Here is a 10,236-nt window from a genome sequence, read left to right on the forward strand (position 1 = left end):
GATCCAGGAAAGATAATTTAAGAATCATTGGACTACCAATAATCCATAAAAAAAAAAAAGAGCCTGGACAACATCTTTCAAGAAATTAGCAGGAGGCCATTGCCTGGGTCTTGTGGGTGAGCTAGAGGACTGCTGGAGGGGGAGACCCAGGCTGCTGTGCACTTGTATCCATAGGGTCAGGAGTTGGAGTAACAGGGGAGGGCTAGGGTCGCACTGCTGCTCCCTTTTTGTTCTCTGGATGCTAGGAAAAGGAGGAAGACTCATTAAGCCTCTCTCCTCCTCAGCCTTCAGGAAACCATCAGCACCTGCTAACTCTTCTCCATTAGTAAATAGGTTTCTCTTATGTGAAGAATTACAGTGTTTGTCATGTGACAGTGTCCTTTATTCATGGCTACTGGCCTCTATCAGGTATTCCTACTCTCAAAACAAATAACACTCCTGGACCATCTGCTGATTGTAGAATATTAAAGATTTCTTCAGAAGGACAATCAGCCTGGGGAAATGGTGCTCAGGCTATTCTTTCTAGAACTGGAGAACATGCAATTATATAGGGATTTCCTGTGGATCCACGAAAGGTGCTGATAATAGCTGGCCATCACAACTGGATTGTAGTTGCATATGCTCATTTTGCTGTTTGTTACAGAATCAAAAAATCTTCTGGATGGCAGCAGCTGTTTACAAGTATCTATTTCAATTGGACTATTGACTGAGTGGCTTTGAATGCAAAGGTGTTTGGAGGTCCACATAGAGAAAAGGCTAAGTTGGTGGCTGTTGCCTCCAATACTAGCATTATTCTGTGGAGCTTTCAAGATGGAGGCAGTGGTAGTGAAATAAAAACATTCAGTCTTGGAGTTGCTGTAGATACTCTCTTTTTCATTATTAACCAGTTGGTTACCAAGCCATACAGGGAAAATGGGAGTATGAAATGCTGTAATTCAACATTGGCAGGTTCAAGAGGTTGTTTCTATTACTAGCTATGATCCTGCTGTGTCATTGTTTTTGTTTTGTTGTAACAATGGATCCATATATTACATAGATATGCAGAAACTTCCTTTGAGAATGAAAGAAAATGAACTTCTTGTAACTGAACTTTATCATGGTCCTTCAAATGATGCTATTACTGCTCTGAGTATCTACCTCACACGTAAAACAAGTGTCAGTGCTAATTTGATCAAGATTGCCTATAGTACAAGTTCTGCAGCTATAAGAGTAATTATACAACACCCAGAAACAGTTGGCTCAGGCCCTCAGCTTTTCCATATGTTCAAAGCTCACCAAAGTCCTGTTACAAAGATCATACTCTCAGAGAAATACCTTGTATCAATCTATGATGAGAGTTATGTATGGACATGGACAGTAACACAATTTGAGGAATGATTTCCACACATCCAAATTCTACTCTTTTATTATTTTTTTTTATTTTTTCTTTCTTTCTTTAGCATTTTATTTTTCACCAATTACATGTAAAAACAAATGTTGACATTCACTTTTAAAACTTTGAATTTCAATTTCTCTCCCTTCCTCTCTCCCCACCACATTGAGAAGGCAAGCAATTCAATATAGGTTATACATGTGTGGTCATGAAAAACATTTCCATAATAGACATGTAGTGAAAGAAAACACAGACTTTGCTTCCTGGAACCAAGAGACATCCACTTCCAGAAGCCAAGACGGCGGAGGAAAAAGTAAGTTGCTCTCTCCCTCCCGTATCAATCTCTGAAAGGCCAGAAAATATTGCCCCAGGAAAAACCTTGGAATAGTAGAACCAGAAGAAAAATGGGGTGCAGCAGTCCAGAAGCCCAGATAGCTTGAGGGATTAATGGGAAGGGTACCTCTTACCCTGGTCTAAGGAGAGCAGTACAGAATGGGAGTCATCCCAGCAAGCTAGTGGAAAGCACCACCTTAGCACACCAGGAGGAGATCCTGAAACCCAGTTGGTGGAGGAGGCAAACACCAACACCTGGACCCCAGTGCCTCAGTGACGGCAGGAGAACCAGTGGAAATCAGATCAGAAAAACAACAGGTGCCTCGACATTCTACAGCAGTCTCCCAATGCCTCAGTAAAAATCTATGAAGCTCTCCAAGGGGCCCCAGGTGAATAAACATCCTGCAACATCCTTCTGAAAGGAGCTGAAGAAAGTGAAAGGAAAGGAAAAGCAGGTAACATCCAGGAGACAGACTGCCCAATCCTAGTCCTAGAGTTCCAGTGTTTCTGATTCCAGCCCAACACTAGGTAAGCTGCCAGAACCCTACAGCCTCCAACTGCCAACATTGGAGGCCCCAGTACACAAAGCCAGTGACCAGGCCCAAGGCTTCCAATACAAGAAGCTTGGAAGAATACCCTCTACTTCCCAGCAGGAGAGCTCAGTGTCTTTAAAGGCCAGGAAATAAGCAAACACCATGAGTAAAAAGAAACATACCATGGATTCTTATTTTGAGAACAGTGAAGATCAAGGCAGAAATTCTGAAGAGGACAAGATTGTCAACAAACTCACATCTGGAACCTCAAAAGGGAATATGAACTAGTCTGAAGCACAAAAAGCCTTCTTAGAAGAGCTCAGGAAGGATTTTAAAAGTCAAGTGAGAGAGTTAGAAGAGTCCTTTAAAAATGTAATTGGCCAACTGGAAAAAAAAAAGTAAAATGAAGAAAACAAGTCTCTAAAGAATACAGTTGGCTACCTGGGGAAAAAAAAAGTACACTAAAGAAAACAAATTCCTGGAAAATACAATTGGCCTAATGGGGAAGGAGGTACAAAATCTAATTGAAAAAAATTTGTTAAAAATTAGAATCGGTCAAATAGAAGCCAATGAATTTGAGATAGCAAGAATCAGTCAAATAGAAACAGAAGAATGAAAAAAAAAGATGAAAACGTAAAATGCCTCATTAGTAAAACAATTGACCTGGAAAATCAATCCAGGAGAGACAATTTAAAAATTATTGGTCTACCTGAAAATCACAATGAAAAAAAAAAGATCCTGGACAATATCTTTCACGAAATCATAAAGGAAAACTGCCCTGAGGTCTTAGAACCAGAGGGTAAAATAGCCATAGCAAAAATCCACTGATCACCTCCTGAAAGAGATCCCAAATTGAAAATGCCAAGGAAAATAGGAGCCAAATTCCAAAATTACCAGCTCAAAGAGAAAATACTGCAGCAGCCAGAAAGATATAATTTAAATATCATGGAACCACAGTCAGGATTACACAAGACCTTGCAGATTCTCAATTAAAAGACTGTAGGTCATGCAATATGATATTCTATAAGGCAAAGGAGTTTGGATTGCAACCAAGGATGCATTATCCAGCAAAAACGAACATGAACTTTCAGGGGAGGAGATGGATATTCAATGAAATAGGGGACTTCCACACCTTCTTGATAAAAAGACCAGAGCTTAAAAGAAAATTTGATCTTCAAATACAATACTAAAGAGAGACATAAAAAGGTAAATGGGACAGGAACATACTATATGTTGTTAACTAGTGCAAAATGTTTATATCCCTACAAGGGAAGATGACACTGGTAACTCTAGAGAACTGTATTGTTATTACACCATGTTCAAGGGGGATACAGAAAGGGGTGTATATAAGTTGACTTTGATGTAATGATAAAATAAAATCTAATGAAGTGGGTTAAATGGATCTAAGTAAGTGTAGTAATCTGATCTAAGAAAATATATTGAGAGAAAAGAAAAGGAGGAGACAGACAAGGGTAAATTACATAGCAAGAAAAGCCACAAAAACATATTACCGTAGAAAGAAAGAAGGGAGGAAGATGAGCATTGTTTGAGCCCTACTCTTATCAGATTTGGCTCAAGAAGGGAATAACATAATCAATTAGGTATAGAAATCTAACATGCTATATAGGCAGTAAGAGGGAAAAGGGGAAAGAAAGGGGAAGGAGGCATAGAAGGGAGGGAAGAAGTAGTGAAGGTAAAGGAGAATAAAAGGTAGTGGGGTAAAAGAACAGATGTGGGACAGAGAGATGTGGTGGTCAAAAACAAAAAGCTAGTGAGGAGGGAAAAGGAGAGAGGAGAAATAAAAACATAAACAGAGAGAGAAAGGATGGAGAGAAAGACAGAGATAGTAATCATAACTGTGAATGTGATATATGAATGTAATGGAATACTATTGTGCTATAAGAAATGATGAACAGGCAGACTTCAGAAAAACCTGGAAGGACTTCTATGGTATGATGCTGAATGAAGTGAGCAGAACCAGGAGAACATTATACACAGTAATAGCCACATTGTGTAATGACTGATTTTGATAGACTTAACCCTTCTCAGCAATACAAGGATCTGAAATATCTCCAAAGGCCTGACATTGGAAGATGATATCCACATCCAGAAAAAGAGCTATGTAGTTTAAAGGCAGATTGAAGCATACTATTTGCTATGTTCTTCTTCCATTTTGTTTTGTTTCTTCTTTGTGGTGGTTCCTCCTATTGGTTCTAATTCTTACTTACAACATCACTAATGTGAAAACATGTTTAATAGCAATGTATATGTATATCCTATATGAAATTGCACGCTGTCTTGAGGAGGAAGTGGAGAAGGATAGGGAAAAAAAAATAAAACTCAAAAGCTTAAGGGAGTGATTGTTGATAAATCAAAATAAATTATTTTAAAAATAAAAGGAGAGGTGAATATTGGCACAAACATATTTGTATCAACTTTTTTTTTTTTTTGTGGTTCCCAAAAAGAAAAAAAAAAAGAAAAAGAATTAAGGAATTGTCCATCAATTGGGGAATGGCTGAACAAGTTGTGATATATGATTTTAGCGGAACATTACTGTATATAAGAAATGATAAGCATGCTGATTTCTGAAGAAAAAAATGTTGAAATATTTATATGAACTTATGCAAAGGAAAGTGAGCAGAATCAGGAAAGCATTGTACATAGTAACAACAGTATTGTATGATGACAAATTGTGAATGGCTTAGTTTTTTCTAGTAATCCAATGATCCACGATATTTTCAAAGGACTCATCTTGACAAATCCTCTCTACCACCAAAAAAAGAACTGATGGAGTTTGAATTCATATCAAAGTACACTATTTTTATTTTTTTGTATTGTTAGTGTTTTTTTTTTTTTCCTTTGAATCAGTGTCTTCTTTTAAAACATGAATACTATGGCAATATATTTGGTATGATTGAACATGTATAACATATCAAAATATTTGCTATCTCATGGATTGGGGAAATAATGGAAATAGAAAATTTAGAACTCAATTAAAAATATTATAATTGTCTTTATGTAGAACTGTATATGGAAAATAAACTATTATTAAAAATTAAAAACAAAACAAAACAAATCTCTCTCTCTCTCTCTCTTTCTCTCTCTCTCTCTTTTTCTCTCTCTCTCCCCCACTTCCTACTAAATTTCTAGATTTTTAGATACCATAGTGTTGTAGAGATCCAAGGGGGAAAATAAGCATTTTTTACTTGTCTTTTAGATTACAATCAGTAAGCTTTTTCTAATTTAAATGCTTAAATACTAACATCTTTCATATAGCTACTTATTATGAGTATGGGAAGAGCTATGGGTGGTGTGGATGTGGAATACCAATAATCCTACTTGCCTTCAGCATACTATGGTAGCTCACTTATGCTCATTTCTGAAACTTTTAAATTATCTGGTCAACTTGTCTTATGGTGACATGAGTCCAGATTGATTTGATGCAGTGGGGTCTTCATTGAACTGAACTGAACACAATGTGCACATGAGGATCTAGGATCAAAAGGATGTCATAGCATAACACAGAGAAGAGTACCACAGAAATTCACCTTGGGCATAGCCATGTTTTGTTATAGCACTTGGTTCTGGAGTGAGCTCAAAGGAGAGGGACATCTTTGTGTAAATAGAAGGAATGGACATTCCACTCTTTCCCCTGCTCCAGCCCCTACATTTCTATGCTATTATTCAAGTACAAGTATTTTAATTTCTCATTTAAAGGCAAAGTTGTGACTTCCACATAATCCTATAAAGATTTCCCCTTCTTGAGAGTCTCATGTACTCCATAGGTTCCCAACATTCCCTTTATGAAGGATCTTGATTTTTCTTTTCTTTCTTGTCTTCAGGTTGGGAGAGCTCTTTGTGAAATAAGTCCTTTTTTTTGGCTTTTTTTTTTTTGCTTTTTAATTATATCACCAAATGCTTAAAAAAGCGTGAATATCTCTCTGATTTAGCCAGACATGACCAATAAGTCCTACTTTTATACCAATAAAATAGATAATCATGTAAGAATTATAAATGACTATTGAGAACCAAGCAGATGGAAAGATGAAAGCAATTACTGCCTTGCTAAGGCCCCTTATGAGGTTGAATTTAGAGAGAAGTAGGTGGCACTTTGGACAGTGTCTAGGAACTGCAGTGACGAAGACTTGATTTCAAATCCTGCCTCAGACACTTGACTGGCTGTGTGACCCTGGGCAACTCACCTAACCAATGTCTGCCTAAATTCCCTGTATGAGAATGTGTGGCTAATAATAACCCTTAGCACCCATGTGAGGCTCACCCGGAAAACATTTGTAAAGTTCTTTGCAAATTTGAAAGAGCTATAGTAATGCTAGTCATTGTTATTAGTTGAAATATTAATATTATTCAAATTCTACCAGAATTTATTAAAATCCTTGTTTGTGCTCTATGTCTTAGGCCTGGATGTGCAAAGACAAACCAGTCTTCTTATCAAAGAGCTTACCTTTCATGGGACACCTTTATGAATAATATAGCATTTGAGATGAGCCTTAAACAGGGGTTGAATTTCAACAGGCAATGATTGGACAAGGGGAGGGATGTTATAAAGCAGGCAACTACATGGAACAGTGGACAGAGTGCCAGACTTGAGGTCAGGAAGACCTCATTTCCAATCCAACCTCGGACATTTACTAGCTGTGTGACTCTGAATGTCATTTAATCCTGTTTGCCTCAATTTCCTCATCTGTTTTTTTTTGGAAAAACAGAAAAAAACACTAAAACAAAGTCATAAGAGTCAGACATGTATGTAATTAATGAACAACAACACAAAAGTTATAAAAACTGATTTGAAATTTATTTCATTTTTCTCTGATGGGTTATCATTGTCTTCATGTAGAAAATAAATTCTCAGATGCATAATAATTTTACTGAAACCCAATTGCTCCATGTTCCCTCCTTGTGAATCTTTATAGCCTGTCTTCACAATCAGGCAGGGAAAATGAAGTTTGTCCTCAAAGGTTTCAAGGAAACTTGCTTATTGTCTCAGAGATTGCTTTCCATCAGCCTTGGGCAGCAGCAAGTTGGTGTTACGGTAAAAATTGGCATTCGCATATGAACACAAGGGAAAAGAAAGTGTGATAACTTGAGAACACGGACATTTCAAACAAATTGTTCATTTTAAATAACAGGATAAATACAACATCTAATGAGTCTTCTTTGAAATTAGACCACTTTCACTTTGAAGCGAATCATTTAAAAAAAAAGAAAAAACACAACAACATGTGAAAAATCGACTTCAGACTGGAAATACTAGGTTTACTTGAAATAAAGATTAACTTTTCTAAGCGCAAAATATTCAGTTGCTTCAGAAGGAAATTCTGCCAGAGGACATCTCCTACATTAGCTTTAGCTTACAAAGTTAAATTAAGGCTTCTTATTCTAAGTGATGTCTATGTGACAAAAAGAAACTAAAAAGGGAGAAGAAAACTATTCTCAGAATTGTTAAAGCAGTTCAAGATTTCTGAAGCATTTTACATATAGGATTGTGTTTACTTCACAACAGCCTTGGGAGATAAATGCTATCTTTATGTTCATTTTGCAGATAAGGAAACTGAGGCAGACAGAGTAAGTGACTCCTCCAGTGTCCCACAGATAGGGCATATCAGAATAAGCATTGGGATTTACATCTGCCCCAATTAGTCATGCACCAAGCACTCTATTGACTATGATACAAATTCCTTTCCACCTTCCATTTGTCATGAGTTCACCATTTTTCAAACTTTTTTCACCAGTTCACAGAATCTGAGGTATGCTTCTTTGTTTTTCCTTTGACAGTTGAGAAATTATGGCTGAAGAAATCTGCATACACTGATAGATATCAATCAATTGACTCATAAGCTCACATTTATTGAGTCCTTACTCTGGGCCAGGGACTATAAGTTCTGGCTATAATGCCATTCTAGACATATTGCTTATTCTCAAGGGGTTTCAAGGGTTTGTATTTTAATGGAGGACACAAAATGTTCATAAATAAGTATATTGAAGAGGCATTTAGTCATCACCAATGTGTTGATTAGTTTTGCTTAATGTTTATTCTTTGTTAGAAGCTGATATTTTGTAGAGTGATCAGGATGGATGTGGGGGACTTATCTCGATGTAAGTAAAGAAGAAATTAAGACTGCTTTCCCTTCTTCTCTTCCTCCATTCCTTTCCTCCCTACCTCCCTACCTTCCTTCATTCCTCCCTTCTTTCTTCCCTTCTTTCCTTCCTTCTTCCCTTCCTCCCTTCCTTCTTTTCCTAAAAAAAAAAAACACCTCATTATTCTCCTTTACTCCTTCTCTTTGTCAGAAACTGAGTAACATTCTTTAACAATGGTCCCCCAGAATTACGTGGATCATTGACTTCACATGTTCTGCTCTTCCCCATCTTGACCCCTTGGTGAACCAGTTTAACTCTATACTATCCTAAATTCTATCAGAATTCTTCTAGAAGAATACCACCACCTCTCCTAGACTTTTATGACTCAGTTTCCTCATGTGTAAAATGGGGAGGAGAAATTAAACTAAATTATGTCTGACAATTCCAGTGCACATCTGTATCTCTAAAACTCTGTGATCCTGACTCCGGAGATGGGTTATTCATGTTTGTTTTTCAAACTTTGCTTCCAAGAATTAAATGCAATTTGGAGCTATACGTGCTACATGTGATTTGGCCAAAGAATGTCAGTTTCCTTAAAGAAACTGATCGCATCACAGAACCTGTACTTCCTCTAGCCAGGCTAAAAAGTCTCCTTGGAATCTTTTTTTTTTTTTCAGAGAGTTTTACAATTCAACTGGGAAACTGATTTCTCAGGCAGCTTTGTTTTTCTACAGAAATCTCCTGGGATCCCTTCCTATTCTGGATTTTGTGATAATTATAGTTCAGTTAAAGAAAGAGCATAATGCAACTGTAATTTGCTGGGCAAATGAAAAAGAAATAATGGAAAATATAAGATATAAAAGCCAGTAAACTTTAACAAACATTGCCCAAATTGAATTCCAAGAGTGTAGTTTTATGCCCCATTTATGGAGAATAGCAAAGTTGATCCTCATATGCTCCAGTAAGGTTTTATTCTTACATCCATTTCCTCTCCCATTTTGGACAAGTCCTAACTTCCCCTGATACGTCTTTTATTCATTGACATGCATCAGAAAATGCAATTCTCATAAAATCCTCTTGGTCTAACTGAATGAGTTCCTGTAAGTTGTTTAAATTTAAAAGGGGAAAAAACCCTCTCAGAATTGTATTGAGTTCATTGTCCTTTGAGTCATCGGGCTGTCAAAGCATATGAAAAGAATCATTGATGAAAGCTCTTCTATATTTCTTATCTGGGTAAAAAAAAATAACATTTTTGCAAAGGTTTGCATTCTTTATTTAATCAATAGAAGAAAATTGATGTTGAAATACAAGGAACAGTGAAAATAAGAATCATGTATCTAGATTTTTGACCTTTTAGAAAGTAATTTTCTTAAAAACAGTGGATTAGGGATAAAAGAGATAAACCTATTTGTTTGTTTGTTTGTTTGTTTGTTTTTATAGATGCGAACAGGTCTCATTGTGAAGTGAAGAGGCCACTCTTACAATGTCAGATTATAAAAGGCAAGCAAGGATTCACATGTGACTCTATCTACCCTGTACACCAGAGACAATAAATTAACTCACTTAAGAATGTTTTGCTGGGAGATTGAAATCTATTCTTGGGAAATTAGATTTATTTTGAAAGAGATTATTAAAAATAATTATTTTTCCATGCATATAAATCAAATTATATTTATGAAGTGAGTTTTTTTTTCAATTTATAGATGACAAAGATTAAATTTTACAGTATGCAAATACTATCTAATGTAAAGTATAAGTAATTTGAAAGGGCATATCTACTCTTATATGTCCCCCTTCTCATCTCAGCTAGCACATTAAATATAATTCAAACAAATACATATTATGTATTTAAGATATGCAGAGCACTGAACTCCATTTTGGTGCAAAGTTGAAATAAGATTC

General features: G+C 36.3%; 1 pseudogene; it reads left to right on the forward strand.

Moving 5' to 3' along the window:
* Positions 1 to 238: 238 nt before the first annotated feature.
* On the forward strand, positions 239 to 1,439 carry LOC110222663 (BTB/POZ domain-containing protein KCTD3 pseudogene; annotated as a pseudogene).
* Positions 1,440 to 10,236: the final 8,797 nt, after the last annotated feature.

Source organism: Phascolarctos cinereus, unplaced genomic scaffold, assembly GCF_003287225.1.
Source record: "Phascolarctos cinereus isolate Bilbo 61053 unplaced genomic scaffold, phaCin_HiC Scaffold_2;HRSCAF=192, whole genome shotgun sequence".
Taxonomy (NCBI): domain Eukaryota; kingdom Metazoa; phylum Chordata; class Mammalia; order Diprotodontia; family Phascolarctidae; genus Phascolarctos; species Phascolarctos cinereus.